General features: G+C 43.9%; 2 protein-coding genes across 9 annotated transcripts in view; one reads left to right on the top strand and one right to left on the bottom strand.

Annotated features, from left to right (window-relative positions):
* Positions 1 to 24365, bottom strand: part of PEAK1 (pseudopodium enriched atypical kinase 1) — a 67624-nt gene extending 43259 nt beyond the window's left edge. For 2 of the 3 annotated variants that reach the window (XM_056499374.1, XM_056499377.1), the window contains exons 1-2: positions 17776 to 24365; positions 1665 to 1754 (exon numbers count right to left, since the gene is read on the bottom strand). The gene's annotated coding sequence lies outside the window, so the exon portion shown is untranslated. The remainder of the gene's footprint in view (positions 1 to 1664; positions 1755 to 17775) is intronic. The other variant, XM_056499376.1, reaches the window with a different exon arrangement.
* The window catches only part of HMG20A (high mobility group 20A), a 126679-nt gene that overhangs the window by 24159 nt on the left and 76440 nt on the right, over positions 1 to 26080 (top strand). For 5 of the 6 annotated variants that reach the window (XM_056499385.1, XM_056499383.1, XM_056499384.1 and 2 more), the window contains exons 2-3: positions 4973 to 5043; positions 5746 to 5816. The gene's annotated coding sequence lies outside the window, so the exon portion shown is untranslated. Of the gene's footprint in view, positions 1 to 4972; positions 5044 to 5745; positions 5817 to 6636; positions 6764 to 26080 lie in introns of all 6 variants that reach the window. The other variant, XM_056499381.1, reaches the window with a different exon arrangement.

The raw sequence follows: 26080 nt of genomic DNA, 5'->3' as shown, positions 1-26080 counted from the left end.
CTTGGTGTTTGATTTGGGCAGCAGGGGCCTCAGGCTGTCAGGCACCTGGCCAAGGGACTGTGGCACACCAAGAGCTCCTGCAGGCATCTGCACAAATCCCAGCAATGCCCAGCTCAGGCAGAGGCAATCAGTGATTAGCAAGGTAAGGAAGCCAGGTGGAAAGATATTACTGAAAATTTGTACTGTTTGAAGCTTGCCACACCATGGGACAGAAAAACCAGGATAAAGTTACAGAGGAAAGGAATGACAGAAGAAGGATTTTTCTCTAAAAATAACCTAATCCATTTAACTTTTGAAGACACACACATTACTAGTTTAGGGTGGAAAATATAAATAAAAATAAGCCCTATATTGCTATCTCATTCACTGTGTGGTAGAGCAATGCCTGGAAAGGGCCTGAATCTCTGTAAAAACTCCTCCAGTTTCCCATTCCACAGCAACCATCTCCTCCCACTGCCATCTGCTTGGTGCACTCATTTTGCCTCATTCCTCACATCTATGATCAAAGACAGACATTCTAATGTGAGGGCCTCTTTGATAATCTTGAGAAACTAGCTACAGGTAATTTTTTGACCATCAAAGCTGGTTCCAGCAGCTTACTCTCACTCAGGCTACTCTTCTAATTAGGGTGTCATTTATTCATCCCAATAAGCTACTTCAGCAGGCAAGATGAATGTAAGAAATTTTAATCTGCAGTCGTAAGCCAGAGCAATGAAATGAGTGACGAGCTCCAAGTCAAAAGGTTAAAGATATTAATGTTTACTAGTGTTGAAGTTTACAACAGATAATTTCTTTGCGTATTCTGCTTATGCTTTGCCTAAAATCCATCCCCATAAAATGGAAAGCCACCACTGATAAGAATGTTATTAGGGATAAAAAGCACCAGCATAGATGAAATTCAGAAAAGGAATTAGGAGGTAGTGGAATTGGATGCTTTTAGCATACATAGTAAGAATTGATTTTTTCCTTATTCTGATGATTAAGTGTTGTGCCTGCCAGCCCACAACAGCCCAGTGTTCCAGGCACATCGTGGGGGCTCTGTGCAGCCTTTTCCCTTCATAGGGACAGAAAAGGACCAAAACCCAAACCCAGGGCCTCTCACATTCACTAATCAGCTTTTCTAGGCTCCCAAAAGAGACAAGATGTAGGGCAAGAAAAAACCCCAACAAAACCCCAGTAATTTATTTTAGTTCCCAAAATCTGATTGCATGCTTTAAAATAATCCACACATGGAAAACTATGCAGTGAAGGCATCATTAAATATAATCAAGGACAGAATCAGAAAGGAAATGCAACAGAAATCCTGTGCTAGCTTTTATCTTTACAGTCAATGACTGGTTTTTGCAGCTGGGGAATCTGATGAGAGAAGAAATACCCTGCATTTTCACAGACAGATGTTTAAACCTATCAAGTGTGTAAACCACTGCAATTTTTAGCCAGTGCTGTAAGAGGAGCAAGGGGAAGCAGGAACCACTTGCTGCTCCAGGCAGGAAAACCCTGCCCTCATTGCCCATGAGCTCTGGGGCAGCAGGAGCAGCAGCTGCATCCGGCCACCCAAAAACCAGAGGTGGCTTATCACTGAGCCCAGGGCTGCAGCCCAGCCTGGCACACCCCTGCCCAGCTAATTAGCACACCCCTGCTAATTAAGAGGCTGCTGATCATACCTGGGAATGCAGAGCTTGCAGCCCAGCCAGGCTCACTCTTGGATCAGGACACGGCAGGAAACAACAAAGCTGAAGCACAGCAAACGAGCTCTAGCAAAGGAAAAAGAAAGAAAATCACCACCAACATTCAATTCTCTTCCTTTAGTTCTTTACAGATAGAAATGTTTTCCTAAAGGAGCTGATTGTGAAACATAAATTTTGCTACTTGTGCTTGACAGAAGCCTGAGAGTGCAAAGCTTTTTGTAGCCAGAAAAAACACAGTGTGAATTTTCTGCTCTTGTACTGCTGAGATGACTCAATATCAGTCCACAGGGGTCTGAAGGTGAATGCAGAACCACACTCATCTGAATTCCTTGCCTTTCAAACGAGGCTTTTATGACAGAATACTTTATTAGCAAACAGGGCTGCTACAAGCCCACACCAGGAACCACACCAAGCCCAGGGCAATTACCTTTAGTCACTGCCATTCCCAACAAAATGGGAAAGGCTGCTATTACCTGCTCTCCTGGAGGGTCTGGAGGGAAGTTTATTCCTGCCATGTGCAACACTGTGGCGTTTGGAAGTAAATTGTTTGCAATAAGAACCAGCCTGAGACAACAGCCAGGGCAGCAGCATCAAGGTGCACAACACCAGCAAAACTCTGCCCACTGCTCCCTGCCGAGCTCCTGGGCTCAGCCTCTGGGAACTGGGCAGGAGACACCAGCACACCCCACTGCATGAGCAACCACTCAGGAACTCAGCTGTGGCTCCCTGCTGCTGCTTCAGCAGCGCTCTGGGCACGGAGGGAAGTTCCTGCCAGCCCCCCATGGCCACAGAGGAGACCCCACGCTCCCTGCAGTGCTTCACCTCGCAGCTCGTACAGGGAAAAGAGCCATGGCAGATTCCCAGGTTCTGGGCTCAACCTTGGCTTAATTAGTGGTGGTGGCATATGTTCTGTGCTGGTTACATAAACAGGGATGGGATCCCAGCCGGTGGCCAAGGGATTGCCATGGAAACCGTGACAGCCATCAGCGCCGCCTTACTCATCGCTTTTGCCCCCTACTTCAGTACTTCTGGCTCTACTTTGCTATTTTCAAACTCAAATGTGAATAAATGGAGCTCTCCAGCCTTCTCTGGAAACCAAGTTGCCCAAACTTTTAACCACGAGTGCCATTTGTGAATTGTTAGCAGCAACCTTGGGCTGTTGCTCTCCAAAGACAATGCAGGGTTTCTGGAGCTTCACACTGGGGACAAACAGAACACAGCAAACCCTCGCCCTGCTGGAGCACAGCAAACCCTTCCCCTGCTGGAGCACAGCAAACCCTTCCCCTGCTGGAGCACAGCAAACCCTTCCCCTGCTGGAGCACAGCAAACCCTTCCCCTGCTGGAGCACAGCAAACCCTTCCCCTGCTGGAGCACAGCAAACCCTTCACTCCTGAAGCACAGCAAACCCTTCCCCTGCTGGAGCACAGCAAACCCTTCACTCCTGAAGCACAGCAAACCCTTCCCCTGCTGGAGCACAGCAAACCCTTCCCCTGCTGGAGCACAGCAAACCCTTCCCCTGCTGGAGCACAGCAAACCCTTCCCCTGCTGGAGCACAGCAAACCCTTGCCCTGCTGGAGCACAGCAAACCCTTCCCCTGCTGGAGCACAGCAAACCCTTCACTCCTGAAGCACAGCAAACCCTTCCCCTGCTGGAGCACAGCAAACCCTTCACTCCTGAAGCACAGCAAACCCTTCCCCTGCTGGAGCACATCCCTCCACACCTGCAGTCCAGGCACTCTCCTTTGCAGTCCAGACTGCCAGCCAGAACTCATGGTAATGATGTGCTCATACCTTCCACAAGCTTTTGAGCAGCTTCACTTCTCTCACTGCAATCAGACCTAAAATCTTTTATTCCCAGTTTACAGTACATAATAAATAAAATGTTTTTCCTCCATCTTTTTATTTCCCAGTATAGCCAGTGCATATATCTGCTTTCAAATCTCTCCCTATTTACATTTCCTTTCAGATTGCTCACAAAAAATCCTGACTAATTTTAGGACAAAGATTAATACAGAGCATTCTGCTCAGTAACAGCCTCCTACCTACAACCAGTTTCAGACCTGTCACCTACAGCCAGGCCTAACCCACAGAACATCCACTGCATTTTCACCATTTTGGTTTCTCAGTAATAACATAGAAAAATGAAATGAAAATGCACTAGATTTAAATGTTAATTTAGCATTTGTTATCCAAGTTATCTATTTATACCTCACTAAAATCCAGCATCTCCAAAGAAGATATACAGAGGCACAAGGAAGACAGGAAACATGGTTTTTCAAATACAATGAATTTGTGTTGTATTTTAAAGCTGTTTTAAAAAGCAAGGCTTCTGTTTGCAATAGTACCCAGCAGTTATTTGACAGAAAAACCAGTCTCAGTAATCTGAAAAAAGATTAAATGCTAAATTTTTTGGATTTCAGTGATTTGCAGAAATATTTTTTGGCATAACCAGAAAATGAGTCAGTACTAACTTCATCTTCTATGGCTGTTTGAAGAATAAATCATTTCTCATCTGACAATCACTCAGCTTTTAAAGTCAGCTGTTTAATAAAGCCTTTTGTTGAAACCTGGTATATGAACAGGGATCCCAAAGCCTTAATTTTGGGGGAAATTGCAGTATGTCAAACTCAATAAAGGCAGAAGACTTGTTTGGATGCCAGAATGCTGTATGTAAAACAAAAAAAAAAAAAAAAAAAAAGAAAAATCAAAACTGGTAAAGTTCAATAATAGGAGATTTATCAGCTGCCTGATACAGCTGTAGGATTGGCCTCTTGGTTGCTTCATACAGCAGAGCTGAGAAACTGAAGCAGATCTGCTCTGTGCTGTGCAGGTCTTTGAAATACATGTAAATACAAACATTTTTGTACATACAAATACTTGTTTCTCCTTTCTTTCTTTAGAGAGCAAAGTAATTTCCTTACTTCCATATGGTACTGAAGGAACAGGAAGAGCAAGGAGTAAAGTGGAGAGAGACAGTGGTTGTAAGGAGCAGTTCTGCACAAGTTTTGTTCCCCTGTGGCTGTACCAAGGTTTGGGTGGGTTCCAGAGGAGCCCCTGCCCTGCCCTGCCTGGACACAGTGCCCAGGCAGCCCCACTCCCTGCACTGCTGCTCCAGCCCAGAGCTCTTCCAAGGCTCAGATAATCCAACAGGCTGGGCTCATAATGCTAATTAGCTCTGTGGAGTCAGGAGAAAGACTGGAGCCTCTATCCCTAATGTTAAATCTGTTCTCTCCATATAAAGGCCACTACATTAACCATGTCCTGTTTTCCCATTTTTCTTTTCAGGGAGCCTGGATGGATTGTAATGCACATGGATAGACTGAAATGCTCAGCAGATGATTTTGCTTAAATCCCAAGTAAGACAAATGTGATGAGATCTTCAATCACTGCCCTGGGATGTGTGGGCGATGGATTACATTTTACAAGGAACAGCATTTGGAAAAATTCCATTTTCACTCCTCAGCCACTGTACTCTTTGAACTACTTGCTACACTTGGAGGAAGAAGGAGAAAGGGCAGAGGGACTTCACAGAGAGGATGAGATGGCTGCCTGCTGCTGAAAGCCTGAGCTACAGGAGGAGCAGCAGGTCCCTCACCCCTCCAGGGCAGCATGGGGTGTCTGCAGTCACTGGGTTCAGTAAGGCACCAGGCTCTAGCAGCAGCTTCCCTACCTGAGTCAAGGGGTTTGTCTCACACATTTCAGTTTGAGGCTCTGTAGAAGTAATAAAATAAATTCTGCATCACATCTCCACAAACCTTTAATATGCCAGGAACAAACGAAAATCTCCAAAGGTCCCTGGAATTCTACCACTTGCTATGCCTATGCATTCCCTGCTGCACACTTCATTTTTACTAAAAATTCAGTGCAAAGAAATAAATTAGGAAGAGCTGTCATACTAATTTTTTTTTTAAGTCCAATTTCAATCTTCCCTATGAAAAATGTGACTTGAAAACTCTTGTAGCTATTATTGTCCAAGGACTAGAGTGTTTTTAATCTGTTTGAGTGGATTTGCTGAGCTGCTCCACACCATGGTGAACAATACCTTTGTTTCCTTGTAGATGCAAAGATGGGATTGTCTTCCAAGGCCCTGCATTATGCCTGCTGCTAAACACACTCCAAGAGTTCTCAGGTGAGTACACACTTTTCTTACAGAGGTAACCAAGTTCTGACTGACATGCTCAGAGGTCATGCATCAGGTTCAAAAGTTTTGCACAAGTAAAGCACAACTGGGAGCATTATTGTCTTTCAATATTATTATTGTAATTTCTATTGAGAAACGTGACACCACAAGTGTCAGCTTTAACTGAAATGTAAACCAAACTGTTTGTTGATAGTCTCCTTCAATTGTCCTTTGTTAATTATGAAAATAATTCTAATAATTACTGTGCCCAAAACATCGGGGAAGGAGATCAAAATCACTGAAAATTAAGTACAGTAGTAGTCCAGGGGTTAAAGTCACATAAATGGTGCCTTCTTTAAAAATACACTACAGGTAATTTCCAATCCAGAAGCACTCCAGCTTTTAACAAACACTGCAAGCCTTCCATTCATACAGTAACGTTGTGGACATGAGAACATGCAATTTATGGCAATTATTTTATAAGGGAGAAGGGGAGAGGTTATAATAGGATTATGATCAAGGAACTTCCAAACCCAGTTCTAAAATTGTCTTCAGCTTTAACAAATCACAACTCTAACTCCCTCTCCCTTTTGCTTATTCCTAAAGCCTTTCTTCTTTCTCCTCTTGTGCTTAATCTGATCTGAATTCTTTCAGGATGTCAAGGGGATAAATCTGCTATTAAGAGCTACTAGTTTCCATTTGCTTTTTAGAAGTGGGTGTGTGACAACACTCTGAGGCATTACACAGGCAATTAGGTATGCACAGGATGCCCTGCTCCAGAGAGACAATATGGAGAGAAGTGGAGGCTGAAACACTTGTGCATTAACAGGAGGACCCTCCAAGTGCTCTGCAGAGTGTGCTCCAGGGCCACTCAACTGTCCCACAGTGTTACTATTCCAAGCAGAAGATATTTAACTCTGTTCCTTCCGAGACCAAAGCATCAACACAGGAATCAGGTATTTATCCAATGCCAGTAACAAGATTTCTATCTAGCAATTTGCTGAACTTAAATGTAAATGATGCATCAAAAACGTGTTCTTATGAGATATTAAACACAAGCCAAGTGCTTTAACAGAAAAGCAGGAAACACCCTAATGATCTCTGTGTTTTGTCATCATCTATGACTGCAGCCCTGAGGAGCCTCCTGCTCCTGCCAACCCAGTAGCAAATAAGGACTCAGTGCAGCTTCGAAGAAAGCCTGGTACTTTTTTATGTGCATTCAGAAAGAGACAGCCATGAAGCATTGCCTTGCTAAATGTTATAAAAGTTCTTATAAATATTCATGTGCAGCATTTGTACTCTGAGTATTTAATCATTTCTTTACAAGAAAGGAACAGGGAGAGAAGGGGAGAGGAAGAAACGATTGTTTCATCAGTTCCAAAGAGATCAAGGTAACAGAAGAGGCAAACTTGTGCACAGGTGATCTATAAATTAGTCAGCACCAAAACCAGAAACTTACAAAAAAGGAGAATTTTTACAGGTTGGTTTTCTTTTTTTCATTACATCTGAAGTTACACAATAGTTTGCAGGCATTAACCTAATGATTTCTTTGATCATTTGAACTACTTGCATTTTGATCCTTTGAATTTTTACATCACTGGTTTTTGAAAAACAAGCCTGATGTGTTGCTTCTGACATTTATGTGAAGACAGACTCAGCTGGCTGCACTCTGACTCCAAAGCCCATTGTCCCAGGTAAACCCAACACCAGAGCAGCAGCCAAGCAGGGCTGGAGAGGCTTTGTGCCACTGCACACCCATCCACCCCCTCACAGCTGGCAACTCAGACAGCAGGGCTGGGAGCCTGTCAGCATCCCGTGCAAGCACTGCCTGTCAGCTCTGTCCATGGCAAACAGCCCTTCATCAAACCTCTCAGCCCTAAAGTTTATCAATACTGCTGAGAATTAATATAGATTGCTGTAATGCATGCTGACAATACAAAAGCCTGTTCACAAGTGGCTGTGCACAAAAGAGAAAAGATATTGCAAAACAGCTTCGCCATCAAATTCTAAACCTAACAGAAAAGCAAAGAGATGTGGAGCAGTAACACCTGAAGTGCTCAGAAATCACCAGCAGAGACAGCAGTGCCTGGCTGTGATGTGGCCTCCAAGCCAGACCAAGGCAGCCTTGGACACTTTTCCCTATCCTTCCGTGTGTCACATAGGCTGTGGTACCAGTGCCTTTGCACACACCACACTCTGCATGCACCTCCCCAGCCAGGATGCTGCAGCTTGAGGAAAAAAGAACAATCTAAGATGTTCATTACTGCAGGCCCAGCTGCTCCACACACACCTTGGCTGGCAAGCAGAGCCAGTGCTGGTGAGAGGCTGGGACAGCAGCAGTAACAGTGGAAGATCATTGCTGTGGTGCTTCTGGTTCCCTGCTGGAGCAGCCAAGGCAGATTCCTGCCAGCTGTACCTGTCTCTGCTCCCAGGTGTATTGGACAAGTCTCTGTGGAGTCACTCCAGACCCATGCCATGTTTAGAATTACAAGGCAAAATGAAAAGTGGTGCTGCCTTTTGCTTCCCTCAGGAAAACTGCCTCTTGCAAATGGTTTTATCATTTTCATTATATCCTGTTTGATTTGCTTTACCATCTTGACTGGAACAATAGCTAAGACATAATAGAAAAAGATTTTTCCACAGGCTGGTTCTAATTACATTAAATCTCAAGTGAGATAGGACATTTAAATAAGAAACAACAACTGCAGAGTCTGAGATAATGACATAGTGAGATACCAGGCTTTTTGAGAGTGCCATTAAAATGATGCATGAAGCATTACAGCTACTCCAATTGGGCTCCAACACGAAAGCCATTCCTTCTGTGCACAGTGCTGCAGAGAGAGGTCAGCACTTACTGCACTCAATGTGCTACTCAACAATTAGGAACCATTATCCCTTATGCTGAAGTTGCAATGTAGACACAGGCTTGAACTTCTGGAGGAGGTGAGGCAGTTGGGAACGCAGGGTCCCTGGGCTGCAGCACCTCCTGAACTACAAAACAGAGTGGAGGAGCTTCTGAAGAGCTCCTGAATTTTGTTGCAAGTTGTACCTTTAACATTTTGTCATCATAACTGAATTCTCTTAATTTCCTGGAAAACATATCTTTAGTTTTTCTGGAAACCACTGCAATACAGACATGAAAATGGAGACTGTGGCTGTGTGTCCTGCAAACACCATGGAACCTGTCACAGTCCCATTGCTCCTTTGTTTAACCTCAGAGCCACTGCACAGCTGTGCTCCCAACACTGCTGCTTATGGGGCCCTGCAGCAAAGGCCCCTGCTGGAAATCAAAACTGAGCAATGGGAACTTCTGTGGGGAGGAGAGGATTTGGCTCTTCCCCTGTACCTCTCTTTCCTTGGCTAAGTGCTAACCCAGGCTGCAGGGAAGGAGAAGGGCTGGCCTGAGGGGACCCAGGGCACCCTCAGCCAGGTCTCACACAATGCTAAGTGGGGAGGGAGAGTTCATCTGCTGGAGGGCAGGAGGGCTCTGCAGAGGGACCAGGACAGATCCATGTGCCAAGGCCAATTGTCAAGATTCAACAGGGGGAAGAGCTGGGCCCTGTCCTTGGCTCACAACTCCCTGCAGTGCTGCAGGCTGGGGCAGAGGGACTGGAAAGCTCCCCAGCAGAAAGCTGAACATGAGCCCAGGTGTGCCAGGTGGGCAGGAAGGCTGCTGGCACCTGGGCTGGACCAGCAGTGACCTCTGTCTGTGCTGGGCACTGCTGAGGCACACCTCAAATCCTGGGGGCAGAGTTGGGCCCTCACAACAAGAACAACATGGAGTACTGGGGAGGTTTAGGTTGGATATTAAGGAAAATTTGTTCCCTGGGTGGGTGGTCCAGCCCTGGCAGAGGCTGCCCAGGGCAGTGGTAGAGTCCCCATCCCTAGGGGGATTAAAGCCATGTGGATGTGGCACCTGGGAGCACGGCTCAGCGGTGGAGCTGGCAGTGCTGGGTTCATGGTTGGACACATGAGGGTCTTTCTCAGCCTTCACAATTCTCTGATTGTGTCATGGGAGAGAACAGCTCACCAAGTGCCCTTGCTCACAGCTGCTCACTAGGCTGAATGACTAACATCAAACCATGGCTAAGGGACTGCTCTATGGCCAGAGCTAAAGCAGGTCTGTGCATACACACTGCATATCAGTTTCTGATCTGCCCAGCTGCTTTTGCACAGCTGCCATAGGAAAGTTTCAAGGAAATTAGTGAGATACTGAGGATTGAGAGACTTCATTCCAGTCAATAAACAGATTGTGATTCTCAATTCTACACTCAGAGAATGTAAACTTTCACAGAAGCAGGTCAGTAAGTAAAGCATTCTTGTCAAAGCAGCTAAACATTAATTCTCTATTAATAATCAAGTGCACAAAAGAAAATTTACAGAAGTTTATTTCGGCATACAAAATAAAATTAATTTCTAGGGTGTACATTCCACACTTCAGCCTTGCCCCACTGAAGTGCTCTGACACACAGATTGTCTGTGTTCACCCAGTGCCAGGACACTGCAGGATGATGGCTCAGACACAGCTCAGTACTTCAGTTGTATGACCACATGGGAAAGCATTTGCTAAATGCAGCTCAGGTATCTGCACAGCCACTGCTGGGGATACCTGTCTGAATAGAGCCAACCTGGACAGAAACACACATGCACATGCAACTATTACTGCCTATGGTAAGATTTAATTTACACTAAATAAAGAAGGAAATTAACTTGAACACCTTTTCCTATCAACTTCTGGCTTTGTTAACTTCCTTTAGGTCTTTATGCTTGTAAGACATTTGTAAGCTAAAATTAGATGGCCATGCTCATGTACCCTCATCACTTCTCCTGACACCTCTGAACAGCCCCATCTTTCAAACTGCAGCACCTGTGGGTGGAGAGCAAGGGTGGATTTCTGGCAGGTCAGGGAGCAGTGAGCACCAGCACTGAGCCAAAGGAACAAGGCTGAGGCCATGAGCAGCAGGGACCCTGTTTGACCTCTGTCTCCCTCTGCTCCCCAGGAAGCTCAGGGGAGGCTCCAGCAGGTTTTGTGCAGCACCATGGCCTGAACAGATCCTGTTCTGAACTTCTTGGGCACACACTCACTCACTGCCCTTTCCCCACCCAGTTCCTGGCACAGACCTTCACACTGGATCCCACTGAAATACCAACAACTAATTTTACACACAAACTACAGCAAAGGCTGTTTCTTCCCTAAACAGAGGAATAATTTGAAAACTTGCCAGTGTTGCTCATGAGTTGAAATGGAGGCTGGTAACAAGAGGCTGCACAGGTGATGGTGGCCTGAGAGCTGAAGGGAGCTGAGGAGTGTCTCCCCAAGCCAGGACATCCCTGGGAGCCAGTGCTGGTAACTCAGCAGCACAAGGGCAAAACCCAGAGCCTGAATTGCAGAGAGGGCTGTGATCCATGGCACCTCATCCACTGCTCTGGCACACACACTCCTCCTGTGCCATCCAACTTCTTCCTGCACAGGCTGGTGGCCTCTTACTAAGACCAAAATGTGCAGAGCAGATTTCAGCTTTTATAGAACCCACTGTGCTTTCTAAAGATCCACCTTGTCTTCCAGTTAACTAAATAACACTTCCTGTCTATGGCCCTGGGGGTTGTTTTCCATTTTTATTTTTTTAAAAATTATTTAGATCTTGTAATGCCTATTTCTCAGTCAGACTGTCAGGGATGTTAATGAGATTTATCCTCACAGTCTCTCTCACTCTCTGCCCCCTTTCATTCTTTGACACACAAGTGCTTTTATGTTGCAGGAAATGAGGACAACAGAAAGCTGCAGATCCCATGAATGTAAAAATTGTCTTGAAGGCATGGAACAATCCAGCCCTAATTACAGCCAGCTGGAGCCTGCTCTCTTTGCACTGATACTTAGATAATTAACTGAATACTGACTGATGCAAGACTCAAGTATGTCACTACCACTCAGATATTCAAGGTTAATTTTTGTATCCATCACCAACATCAAGCTTGATGGATATTATCAGCTAAACTCTTGAAAATCAGTAACACAGAGTCATAGTCAGGCAAGGACTATTTTTCCTTCAGTGAGCTTGGTGCCATTTTTCTTTAGTTGCAGCAGAAATGTCTAACATTAACAAGGCAAATTCATAAATTTTGATCCATTTAATACCTATAAATTCACTCACTTAAAGCCTTAAACCTAAATACACTGAAACTACAACACTGATGTAATAAAATACACCCCAACTGTTCCAGTGGGCATTACTGGAGTAATACCTGTTTATTTCTCATAGGATGGCATCTTGAAATTGGTGGGTTTGTGTATCCTACTCAGTAAGCTTTATATGGATGAAAGCAAACAGTTCTGTGCTGAAAATCAAATATCCTGATTGGACTGCCAGTGCATATACCTGGAACTATTACAGGAGGGGACAGCAGAGACAGTGCTCAAGAAGTCTGAAATGTCTGTAAGACATCAGAACTGCTGATGCACTCCTCCTCCTGCATGGAAAAATACATGTTTAGATTGTGAGGTACATGAACTGTGCTTTCAGCAAAATAACTGAAAGAGGAAGTCAGTTCCAACAAGAGAAAGTTGTCTGTCTTAGTTCCATTTTCAGCAGTGCTTTCCCTGAAGACAGGTTTTGGGACAGATTCAATCCCTCTGACTGCTTTATAGCTGCACTGATAGGAGAAAACAAGGTGTCACTACTTGTCATCAAGTGGTACTTTTATTCCTAGTTACTAATTCAAGAAATCACTGTGAAAAATTGGAAATACTTTAACCTGGTAAAGAGATTCATAAGAACAGCAATACAGCACAGTAAAAGAGAAACAAAATTAATCAGAAATTGTTAGATCTTGGGTAGGGCTATACAGCAGATAACCAACATCCATCTCAGCAGCCTGCAGTGCTCTCCAAAAATCTGGGTGGGGAGGCAGGAATCTAAAGAATCTGGACTGGGGATTCTTTTAGTTTTGTATTTTATTTGTCCTCAAACCTTCTTATCTAGTAATGGAAAAGGAAACAATCCCAGTTATGTTTGCACATGGCCTACCTTCAGAAGGAAAAGTCTGAATTTTGTGAAATATCTTTGGAATGCCACTGTAATGTAAATCACAAAGCACTGCCACCACAGTGCCAGTTAAAGTGTAACCTGCAGTTTTCCCCAAGAGAATACACAGAATTTATATCACCAGAAATGGAAAGCAACAGAACAAAAATAAAAGCTTAGCAAAAAAAGTAGGTTAACTCATATAGAGAATGATACATAAGACAAGGCTGAAAAGAAAGCAAGGCAGGTATTTTTGGAAATATTTTGAAGTCTCTTTAAAGCCCTTCCTCTTTGCCTGTGAAGTATTTCTGCTTAAAATATAGATATGCTAATGTTCATGTTGAAGATAGTGATGATTGGGCTGAAAGAACTCCTCTTTGGAAGAACAAAGGAAGAAAGACTGTGCACCATCAGCAGCTGGCTCTGAGTGCATTTTCCCACTTATCCTGGGGACAGTTAAGGAATCACAGAACCATTAGGGTTGAAGGGGCCTCTGGAGGTCACCTAGTCCAACTCCAGGGAAATGGACTTTTGAGAGGAAATGTTACTTCTGGATAAATTGAAGAAACCTTTTGATTCTGAGAAGCCTCCAAAGCTCCAATTATTTTGTGTTAAAGGGGGCAGAAGAAGTGTTGCTGCAGCAACTCCCTGGATGAGGTGGGTGCTGACCCAAGGGAAGCCAACAGTGCCCAGAAACTGGGGGCAGTGGCACTACCTGCATCCCAGGGAAATGACTATTGCTTGCAGCTGGCTCAAACCTGGTGTTAATTATCTTTTTCACCTAGAAGTTCATAGTTTTCTTAATTAGCAGGATCTGAACTCTATGCAGGTTTGTTTTTTTTTTTGCTTTGGGAATTTTTTTTTTTTGTTTGGAAGAATGGGAATGTGTTTCTTGCCAAGGCCACATTACATAATAATAGACTAGAGAAAAATGAAAGGACCCAGCATGAAAAATACAATGTAATTATCACCAACTGAGCAGCTGATAAAAGAAATGACAGAGTAAAATACATAAGTTTCACATGATGGAAATTCAGGGAAACTGAATTTGTTACAAATATTGAGCAAAGGAAAAGACCTCACCATGAGCAAGGCCTCTCAGCTCCCAAGCACTGAAAATTCCCTCCTCCTGCAATGAGCAATCTGCCACTGAAAATTCTCTGCTCCTGCAATGAGCAATCTGCCATCCCATCACAAAAGCAGCCACAAGACCCCAGCACAGCAGAACTGCTTGGATGGAACTCACAGGAGCATGGCCAAAATGAAGAGCAGGAGCCCCACACACTTACAAGGTGATTTTTCCATTTTGTCCTGTTTGTTTGAAATTTCCAGCCCTCACAGCAGCATGAAATCAGCAAACACAGCATCAGCTGCCTTCTATCAGCTAAACTGCCAAGGACAGAATTTTTAACACACCTGTGATGGGCACATTTCAAAGATAAGTCTAAGCAAAAAGAGAGACTATGGCAAGCATGAAAAATCTCAACTGCCCTCTGGAAAGAAGTGCATACAGGGACATGGAATAAATGTTATTAAGTTATTGTTGCTTAGTCTGTCAATGTTTCCATCTTGAATCAGCCTTCAGACATTAAAACCTCAGCTGGAAAAGCCTGGTTGAACCTGACAAATGAACAAGCTGTGTCTCTGGAAGGAAAAAAGTCTTTTTTCCTTAACTCCCAACTCAAACACATCCTGACTTCAGTATCTTCAGCTTCTTTTGAGATAAATATCCTCAATTTGGCATCTTTCTTTTGTACACCTGTGATTGTGTGTTCCCTGGTTTTCCCTGAGAGGGAAGCAGTGCCTGTTCTGCACGGGGAGCACACCCAGCTCTGGTCTGTGCCCAGTGCTTCAGAAACTGATACAGCACGTGGGGCCAGCAAAACTGTTCAGGAATGCACAAAGGAAGTGCACTGCAGAAGTGTAAGATCATTTAAAGCTGTTATTATGGCTATTATCCTATTAATCCATCTAAGCCTGTAGCCCCTGCCTGCCCCTGCAGATACCTCGCTTTATCTCCAGTTCACATGGACCTCAATGAGCTCCCCCTCAGTGCCAGCATTTTCTGCTCCTTCCTTGTTCCATGTGCCAAGCCAAAGAGAAGCAACAAAGGCTGGTGTTATTCCTGGAAAAAAAGGGGCTCTGCAGGAGTCACTGGGCAGTCTCCCTTCATGCACACACAGCCTCGTGCTCTGGATGGGGGGAATCTCTGCAAACACGTTCCTGGTGCAGCCTTTCAATGGAAAGCATCCCATGGAATGTGTGTGGGTCCTGTGTGTGGGACAGGAGCCTGGGAGGGGTCTCAGAAGAATCCTCTGTGATGGCAGCTTGCTGAGTGCCTGCAGAGCCAGCAGGCTGAGGTGTGTGAGCTGCCCACAGCCTCCCATTGTTACTGGGAAGGTGGTGACTTCCTCTTCATTGAATCTTTCCCCTTATTTTCTCTTCCTTCCTGGTGATAAATGCACTTTTTATTATTCCAACCAATTCAACATTACTTTTAGAAATTTTATCACTCATTCAGATTTCAGTCAGTGAGTCAAGCGGAAAAAATGTGTTCTCAAGCTGAGAGAAAACCCTCCCATTTAAAATCCTCGAGCCAAGAGCACCTCCCAGGCAACATCCTCCAGCTGTTCTCAGAGACAGAAAGAATATGTGCACTCAATCAGTTTCCACCTAGGCCAGCAGGAAGGAGATCTATCTGCCCAGAGCAACCCCTGCCTCTTCCCAGGCCTCATCCCACCCTGCACCTCCCTCATCTACAAACACCTCTTCCTGTGCCAGCAGAGGAATCCATCCCATAGCATTGTTCTCCCTGTTCCTGGGCCTCCGATTGTCACTTTTATCAGCTAAATAACAGTAATTTGAAGGCAGGAACAATTATGGGAACCTACTTCCTCAGCTGAGGTCCTTGTCCCTGGCAGATTCACAGCTGGTGCTGTTTTGTCAAAGGCTGGATGCATGAAGAAGTTGGTCTGCCAGGCAGGGATGTACAAGGGAACAGACAAAACATCACCTTCCAGTTTGCCTCCTCTAACAATGGTGGTTACAACCTGTTTTTATCCTTTCCTGACCTCCTGCATACAGACAAGCCAAGGGGGTGCATTTTCCTCAGTAAGAATGGGCAAGAGCTTGTGACTAGGACTGCTTTGTAACTTGTGCTGCTCCTATTTCTGGCTCTAAAGTGCCCTACAGAAACCAAACACCCCACTGAAGTGCTCCAGCTCCAAAACTCTTGCAGAACAGACATGAGAGCTAGAACTGTCTTGTTCTTGTTCCCATTAGACACGTGAGTGAATCAGATCCAAGGATCTGTGCACACCTTCAAAGAGAAAGGACTGCAGGGCTAAGGGAACAACAGAGAAAAGGCATTAAGAAGAGCATAGGAAATCTGAAAACTTGAAAGAAGGAAAACACTTTTCTTTTAAGTTCTTTTTGAGCTTCACTTGTCACCACTGCAGACAGATGGAATCTGCAAGCCCTCCCTTCCTGCCAATGCAGCAGAAGACACTGACACAGTATAGAAATGACTCTGGCAACAAACCAAACTCCTAAAGATGGCAACTCAGTGAGGGAAGAACCTGGCAGCCTCCTGAGCACCTGATGCACTGGCTGAGCTCTCAGCTCTTGGTTGGGAGGCTCCTAAGTGCTGGCCTGACTGTGCTCTCACACAAGGAGCCTCAGTGTGGATTTCAGACAGAACTGCTATATTAGTGCTGACCATTTTCTGAAATCCCACCCTTAACCTCACAGAAATTAGGACAGAATCCTTCTGGGGCACTGACTGTTCTCCCACTGAAGTTCTAACACAGGGGTGGAATGAATACTTCACCTGGGCTGGTAAATAAGAACAGGTATATTTGTGAGGTTCAGAAATGCAGGTCTAATTTTTCTACCATCACTCACATAGAACTACTGTCAGATCTGTTCACTCTTCCTCTAGAAAACAGAGGGTAGAATAAGAAAGAAGCATTTCAAACAAAACCACAGCACATAACAGATTCCCTTTGTTTTATTCATGACAAATGAAAGAAACGTGGGGAGATGTCATTTTTGATATATGCAGTTACATTACAGTCTTCAAACTAAGGCAGATTCGATTGTGCTGGGGTTTAGGGAGGCTCTGAGGAGAGCACAAACACCTCTGTTCACTCTCTTGCTCAAAAGACATGGAAACATCATCTTGGTGTGGTGTTAAAGATGTGGTAATTCCCCTCTACCCTTCTAAAAGCTGCTGTTTTTAGTGGCCAGTTCTACATCATTACAAAGGTACAAAGCCCAAAATGGGACAGCAAGACAGAGCTGGGGCTCTTTCTGCTCCCAATTTTACTTGAAAAAGTAGCACAGTTTTCTATTCCTGACTAGTAAACTGACCTTAGGAAGACAGGCATAGAAGTATTTCAGATGTTTAATACCCAGCTATGAATGGTAGAGAAAAAGATAAGCAAATAAGAAGAGCAAAGAAAAGAAGAAAATGGAAAAAGATTTTTGAAGAAATACTGAACATCAGCAGAAAAGAACAAATTTCTTAGTGTGCCATATAAGTGTGTCTTTTCACATGTTCCAGGAGTCACACAAAGTACTTAAAATATAACAAAAACCAGGGACAGAGCTGCTTCTGCAACCTGTTCCAAACTGCAGTTTGCTGGGCATGGGGTAGGGAGACAGTAATGGAGAAACAGCAAAATCTTTCTGTTTTTCAATGATGGAGACATGGGAAGAACCCACAGGAAGAAATTTCAACTACTGAACAAAGCACCAACTTCCAACTGAACAAGCAACAAACTTCCAACGTTTTGCTAATGAATGAAGCTCACAAAATCACAATTGGCTCTTGTAAGATTCCTCTATTGAAACTCTGGTAGTAGTAAAACAACATCATCTATTATCCAAATGATCCTATGGTACTGCATTGGAAATAAGAAAAATGAGACAGAAAAATGAGTTACCACTTAAGTCTGAGGCATTGAATCCATTCTCATGTCAATGGCTGGCTTGGCAAAACCTCCTGCAGGCACTGGCAAATCCTGCTGAAAATTTCAAAATTTCTGACTTCTCTGGACAAATTTGCTTCATCCCCTTCTCCTCATGACAGCAGGTCAGGGCAGCAACATTTTCTGTGAAAGACAGACAAGAAGATTATTTTAAACAAATTTCAAATCTGATTTATTGTAAATAATTCCTTGAGTGACCTCCTGCCATCTGACATATAACAGGAGCTGTGTAAAAAGACACTTGAATTCTGCCTGCATGGCTGGCACCCAGACTTTGGTCCTTGATGTTCCCATTTCTCTTCCATGCCCCAGCAGCACACTGCTGCTTTAATTCTCCTGCCCAAGAGCCATGCTGCAGCTTTGCAATGAGGAGGAGATGGAGGCCCAGGCTGAGGAACAGCCTCTAGAACCTACTGGGAGGATGAAGGACTTTTCCTGGGCAAAGGAGCAGAGCTCTTGGGAGGTTTTCAGGAAGACAGCACTGTCCAGTTCTTCTGGGGTTTTGTTTGTGGGGTTGGTTTTTTCCCACCTCTAATATTCTGCTTCTTGTGACTTCAAGTGTGAACAGGTTTGTGGGTGACAAAGTTGGCAGAAAGAAAGCAAACACAAATTATTTGTATAAGGAAGCCACATATAACAAGGAGCAGAGCACTTAAACTTCTGTGCAAAGCAAACACAGCCTGCTGAGGGCACAGGCTAAGCAGCACAACCAGGACCTTGACAACATTATCATCACAAAAGGACTTTTTAGGACATTTGAAAGGAAGAGTAGCTACAAGTGAGATGAATAAGAACCATCCTAAGAGAAAACACAAATGGCTGCTTGAAAATGGACTTAATGAACAGGGTGAGTACCCTCCACTGAAGGCAGGTAGGGGAACAGCCACTAAATCAGCCTTCAACTTGTGGCTCATTGTCTAAACAGAGATATTAGAGATGAGTCAAAAGCTTAACTCTGGATGGAGAAGACTGAATCTTCTCCTAACCCAACCAATCTGAGTGTTATCAACCAATTTGCTTTTGCAGATGGGATTAACCAGAAACAGGATGCAGGAGAAGAAAAGGAATGAGAACTGAGCTGATGTTGAGGGAACACCACAATCCTTCCTAGTTTTGAGAATCTCACACAGCAGCAAAATTTTTCTTTGTATATTGTCAAGTTCTTTGAAATAGAGAATATAGCCCTGAAGAAAAATCAGCCAACACTTCATGGCCTGGAATGGCTGCACTGAAAGATTATTTAAAGTCTCTGCACAGAGAGATGTGTTTGTGCAAAATTTTAACCCCTTCCAAAATGTATTTCTTTCTGGCTAGAAGAACAAGAGACTGGGAACTTTGTGGATTCAGGCAGGATGCTGCAGTTCAAGGAGCTGGCCAGGGGAGGAGGGGGGATGGATTTCTCCTCCTTTAGTGCCCACCAGCCTGTAATTTTGTTCCGAAATTGTGAGCACCTTTGGGCACATCTCTATAGGGAACACCAGACCAGGAAACATTGCCAGAACTGTGTCTATACAATAAGAAATCAACAGTTACACACATTTTTAAATTTTAGCTGCATGCAGGTGTTTGTACTTCTGTTCTAAAATTCTGCAGACTTTGCCCAGCAGTACAAAGGGCTCTCCTTGCCCTTTGCCTTGGCTTGTGGAGCTGCACTCCAACAGCTCTGGCACAGCTGGAGATAGCAGGGATCACTGCCACAGCTGGATATAAATCTGGTGTTCCTGTGGCTCATCAGGATCACTGAGGTGTTTTATAGGTACCACAGAAAACATTTTATCTCCAACATCAGCACATTGCACATTAAATGGTAGCTAAGGCAACAGGTGGCACAGAGATCACAGATACAGTTGTCATTGTGCTCACAAGCAGCACAGGCACTTAAAACCACAATCTACCACTCACAAAGAAAGGACTCAAGCCACTTCATATTCACTTTGGCACTACAGATTAATTTAAAGCATTTGAAGCTAATTGATGAAGATGATGTGCAATCCTTTTAGTGCTGCTCCAAAGAGGCAATTCAGACAGATGGAGACAATGAGGCTGCAGATGAGCCCCTCTCCATTCTCCCCTGGATTTCTGCAGAGGCTGGGGCAGGAGAAGCTCGGGATGGAAAGAGCTGCAGTGACTCGGTCCCTCTGCTGTCCTGGAGCACAAAGGGCAGGGATGCTCCAGCAGTGAATCACAAACCATCCCTGCAATCTCTGCTCTCAGCAGCTCCCCAGCCTGAGGGTAAAGGGGCACCTCCTCCCAAGATCAGGAACAGCAAGGCTGCTTCCAACCCCTCAGCTGAATTCTGACTGACTGTGTAAGGAGGAAAACAAGGAACAAATCCACAAGGAAACAAAAGAAGCATTTGGGAAAGGATTTTCCTATTCATGTTGATTGCAAGTGAACTCTTCCCGAGCTGGGAACAACTGGTGATGCTAAAATTCAGTCCACAGGCTGATTTTATCACAAAACCTCGTCCCTGCCTTCAGCTGGCTGTCAGATTTGCCAAGCTGGTATGATTCTGGCAACACTTGTTCTATTTAATGTCTCAGCATGTTGTATCTTGGACACAAATCCCTGCAAAAATACTAATTATAAATATTTATGTTTGTTATCCTTTTTGCATGATACAGTAAGGAGAGGGGAAAGAGATTCTGTCCAAATGGACTGACTCAGCAGAGCAATGACAGCATCACAGGGTCAGTATCCACACCCAAAGCATTCCAATGGACCATGGGATCCCCTCCAGTGGAATTCCACAGCCCCCAGTGCATTCAGCTTTGTCCCCTGGCACAGAGCACACTGCAGGAATTGCCAGCCCTGGCAGCATGAGGGACGTTTTGGGGGCTGCTGCTGAGCTCCTGGGAGGCCACTCAGGTGGTGACATTGTGAGGTGGCATCACCCAGCCACTGAGCAGCAATGGAGAGATGTGCTCTGCTTTCAGAGTAATAACTTCATCACTTCCAAACTGTCTCCTTGACAAAGAAGTGCTGCACACAGAATATATCCACTCCTGAAGGAGACAAAAAAGGGAATGCAGCAGTGCAGGGAATGTGCAGCCCTTGACAGATGTGTTTTTAATACAAATTCATGGAGGTACACAAGAGACTCCAAAAAGTTTAAAAGTCAAAACTTCTGATACTTCTAAAAAATATTAAATACATGATGACTGTTTAAAATAGAACTGATTCATGGGGAGAAAGGAAGTGCTTAATGACTTGCTCATGCTTAAGGACTCTTAAATAAAACAAGTATCTGTTACTCATGCGTTTGAAGGATTTGCTACTCCACAACTACTGATTTGAAAAGCTTTTGACACAGCGAGATGAAGGCACATCCCCAAGGGCTGCCGTGTGAGCTGAAAGCCTGTGTGCTCTCAAACACTCTTCCTTTCATTGAAGATGGGAAAGATTAGTAAGAGGAAGAAAAAAAATAAAGACTTAATTGTTTTGGCTTTGGAAATGAGGTGTGAATAAGATTTCCTGGCCTGAAGAAGCACCAAAGAACCCCAAATTATCATGTCAAGAAGCGGTGATGGAATTTGAGGCCATCAGAGGCTATCCAAGCCCTCAGCTGCATCTCTCCTACTGCAATTTTTATTCATTAATTGTTGGCCTAATGTAACAGGCCCAATAACATCTAAGAAGAGGATAAAATTAGCAGAAAGGACAGAAATTACAACTAGTCACCCACCATCCTTATGAATGAATCATGCAGCACAAACTTCAAGCACAGGGATTATCAAGGCTTGGCCAAAAATCAATTTTGGCTGTGGGATAGCAGGCAGCAACAATGAAGCAACACAAGCCTCTGCTCCATTTTTACTGCTCGGTGCTCCAAAAAAGCACAATTTCTTCTCTCAACAACTACTGCAAACCTAGACTGTTATTGGTATTTCACATTCACAAAGGCTCTATGAGCAGCTGAATGCGGCTTTCCAGGAGGGCTCTTGGCACAACCACACAGGTAGCAGCATGGACACAGGGAGAAGGAAAATTGAGAGCAACAATAAACTGCCCCCAGTCCCAAACCCTCAAAGGACTCTTTATGCAACTTTCTCTCACAAACAAACCCCAAAACTTGCACTGGGATTGCAATTTGCATTTCAGCCCACTCTCCCCCGCCCCTGTTTGCTGTTTGCCCAGTTTTATTAGAACCATCTGCAAGATCCTTCCTCCCCTTCCAGCTCCTTGTGTTGGTTCATCTGGCAGCTGCACTCTCGTCTATTCAAAAAAATCTTTGTTTCAAAGTTGTTGAGACAGAAGGCCTTTGACAGACTAAAAATTATCTTGAAAATCAACACAGAAACCACATCATATGCTGTTCTTTACAGATTGAAGGGAAAGAAGAATGGAAGCTGGAATATATATATATATATGTATATTTCTTTTTTTTTTTTTTTTTTTTTAAAAGAGAGATAAATAAGGGTTTTGGAGATCAATAAAAATGTTACCAACTCGATTTATCTGGCAAAAGCCACAATTTACTGAAGTACTGCAAGTTGCCACTGCAGAAGAGTTTCAGGCTCACCATTATTACTGACAGGAACAAGAGAAATGCACAGAAATATTGACAGGGGCTCTTGGCAAAAGATAAGTGGGGGGAGTGCTAAGGGAAGGAGTAATCTTGAAGTGAAGTAGTAGAGTTGGAATTTTTTTCTCTAGACATGATACAAATATTTTGAGTTTTTGACTAGAACATGCTTTGCAATCCCCTCCACTAGCATGTGCATGGTGCTGCTGAAGTTCCCACCTTTCTCTGTAAGCCTCCCACAAGATCTTTGTTCCCTGGAGTGTCCAGATAGCCCTGCTGCCACCAAGCTGTCCCTGCTGATGGGACAGCTCCTGCTGCAGCACAGGGCACGTCAGCACTGATGGAAAATGGCACAAATCCTGGGCCTTTCATTGGGTTGGGTATTTTTCTTCTCCAAATTTTTTCTGCAGAAGCATTCACCTCGTTGCAGAAGAATGGCACAGCCTTCACTTTTGGGGATTAACAGAGAATTCTCTTCCACATTTCTCCAAATCTTCTCATAAAACATTTTTAATAAAGAAAATTCACATCAAGTATGAACACAAAATCCTCGAGGAACACCCCTCCTACCTTCCAGTTTAGATTAATACAAAAAATTTATTTCTTTCTTATGTTGCTGCTATGTAAAAGGTAACAAGTAACTACAGACAATATTCAACTGCCACCAAATAATGTTTGTACATGTGCAAATTTGAAGAATCTGACATGAACTGGATGTTTTCAAATCTCCTCATGCTGGAAATAACTTTGTCCAGGTGTGCACTGAACTGCCTGTAGCTCTCAGTCACATCCCAGCCCTGCTCCCATCTCCCCTGACCTTCTGATTCTGTTTTGTACATCCTCCAGCCCACGCCTTCCCCAAGCAAATTCCTAATTCCTTTTTAACTAAACAAGACCATTTCAAGTTTCTCAAGCATTCTGACAAGACTTCTGCACTGGGATTTAGCATTTTCTTCCCACACTTTCCTTTCAATCCAAATAGAACATCTTTGAGTGTAAATAAAAGTATTAAGCAGGATTTCAAAACTGCCATGAACAAAGTGGCTTATCTTCTCCCTTGAACTTTATCATAAAACTCAATTTAAGTGGTTTTAATTGCACAGGCTCTAGAAAAAAGGATGCAAATGTAATAATTTGAGTTGACAGATCATGCAAGGCAGACTTTAAAAGTATTTTCAGAAACACTGGGAACAGCATTATCATAATCTAACTTTATAAATTTTATATGCAAATAAAAAATTAAAAACACAGACCTGAAAATATTTAAAGAAATCCATATATTTCAATGAATAGTATAAAAAAAAAGTAGATCTGCTCTTGAAAAATGTCCTGGAATCTCTCAGGAGAAACAATGGAATAACCACAGAGTTTATATGCTTCTGTGATCAACTAGCAGGAGAGATTTTTATTGAAACACTTAACATTACTTTTGTTAGCACATACTTCACTCCAGTGGCTTATTAGAAATTTTGGTAAAAATAAGACATCTTGTGAAAGCAAGAAAGCTGAACAAAACCAAAGTCTGAGAGAATGAGCTTGAAATTTCTCTTCCTCCCCCTTCCAATGTATTGCAAAAAAAATATCATTTTGATGAATGAACTCTTCCAAATCCTCTTTTCCAGTCACTTTTGGTCTTTACAGAATATATACATTTATATAAGTCAGAAACAACCACAAAAGCAATTTCAAACCCCCATCTCAATGCATACCCCTGTTTCTAGGTATCATGAATATATTAAGCTAAAATTGCAAACAAAAGAAGGCTTGGGACCATAAAAAAAAATTACACCCTGCTGTTAATGGCATTTTTCTTGCTCTTGAATATGTGATGCCAATTCCCTGGTTTCCATTCAACAAATAAAGCTGTGAAATGGCAGTGGATGCATGGCCTCCAAGTGCAGGCCTGCATCCAAACAATTCTAACATGAAAACTGTGCCTGCCAGCCTCAAATACTCCCCCCACAGGAGCAAACACCCGATGTAGATGTAGGGCAGAGCTTATCAGCAAATCTCACTGAACTGGGGCTACAGGAAAAAGTGGCACATTGCACGTGTGCAGGGCATTCTCCCCCTGCAACCTGCTCCTCCAGCGTGAAGCTCCTGAGAGCAGAGGCTGCTGAGAGCCTGCTGAGCAGCTTCAGGCATCACACAGGCAGAATTCTGCCCCAGGATAAAGCCAGCAGGACGAATGGCAGCCCTGCACTAACCCCTGGGCACAGCACTTCCAAAGGGCTGGGGATGGTCACTGCACCCCTGTCCTGGGGATGCACCCACAGCTTCTGTCCTGGTCCGAGGCAGAGGAACCAGCCCTGACCCTCAATTCTGTATCTCAGTCAGGAGCAGTGATCTGCAAGGCTCTGTCAGACTGACCCTGCCATCCCCCTGGCCTGTCAAACACCACCCCTCCCAAAACACAAGGATTCAGCCCAGGAAGCCAGCTCAGCATGAACAAACTGGAGCCCAGAGGGCTGGTGGCCACAGGCAGGGCAGGAACAGCATCCCAGACAAAGCTGGAAAATTCCAGAGATGTGTGGCACTGAGCTCTTCCCACAGCTACAGCCAGACAAAGAAAACTCACTTCAGCAGGAAGCTGGAGAGAAATGCTTTAGCTGAATTCTTCTCATCGCTCAAGTCAGAAATGCAATCTTTACTTAAATGTTAAGCCATATACATGGGCCATTAGTCAAAGTTCCTGCTCTTTTTTTAATAGTTTTATCGGGTTTGACATTTTGTAACGCTATTATTTTAAGTCTGGTCTGGACGAGAATTCACATATTAGGAAAGTGATTTTCAAAAGACTGTGCTAAAATATCTTCCCATATTGCTGTCATTTGTCAAAGTTTTGCTTAAAAGCAGGTATTAAGATAAATGAAATGGATCGAAAATGGAATACTTCCAGGAACATAAATGATGGTTAAATTAAGCTTGTGACAAGAGCCAATCCACACATTTTGACTTCTCAGTGAAGCACCATTTGACCTTGCAATAAGCAAGGCACTCATATACTATGTAAATCTAAAGGAAGAAACTACATCAGAAAGTGAACTGAATTGGTTGAAATAGCCAGAAGGCAAAAACAGGCAACAAGTGAAGGTGAGAGAGAAGGTCAGAGATGGAGCTCAGTGAAAGGGCCAGGAATAAGAGTTTAAGATGGGCCAGAACATACAGTGTGCTGAATATAAAACCTGAGCGAACACTGACAAGTTGAACAGAACCAGGACTATTTGCTGAAAAGCCTCCTTAAGGCAATCAGCACTGGGTGACAGCAGTGCTCCCTGCACAGGCCTGAGGGCATGGGAAAGAACCTCTGTGATTCCTGCCTGAGCTATTGCCCTCCCTCAAGCACTTAAGGCATTTTCCCTCGCTCTGACTGCAGTTTAAAAATACTGATGGAAAACAACTAGAGTTGTAATAGGGAACTTCAAGTAGCACTTAATATTTCTGAAGTATTAAGATACAGAGTATGCATTTAAATAGCACAAAATTCAGCAAGTGTTGAGTGCTTCCAGATTTTTTTCCCCAGTTATGTGAAATTCTCTTGCCTGAGCTGCATACATAGCATTGCACTGCTCAGCACCAAGCACTTACCCACTGCACCACTGGGTAACTACATCATAACCCAAAGCACTGCCATCCTTCAAAACACTCAGGAAAAGGGAGATTATTTCTTCAAACTCTTTCTTCCTGGAGACAGGTTGGGCATTAGTGGTTTTGGCAGCTGCATAAAACAGCTGC

This window comes from Oenanthe melanoleuca, chromosome 10 (genome assembly GCF_029582105.1).
Source record: "Oenanthe melanoleuca isolate GR-GAL-2019-014 chromosome 10, OMel1.0, whole genome shotgun sequence".
NCBI classification, from domain to species: domain Eukaryota; kingdom Metazoa; phylum Chordata; class Aves; order Passeriformes; family Muscicapidae; genus Oenanthe; species Oenanthe melanoleuca.
The sequence above is the reverse complement of the archived record's forward strand: the minus strand, read 5'-3'. Positions and strand labels throughout refer to the sequence as shown.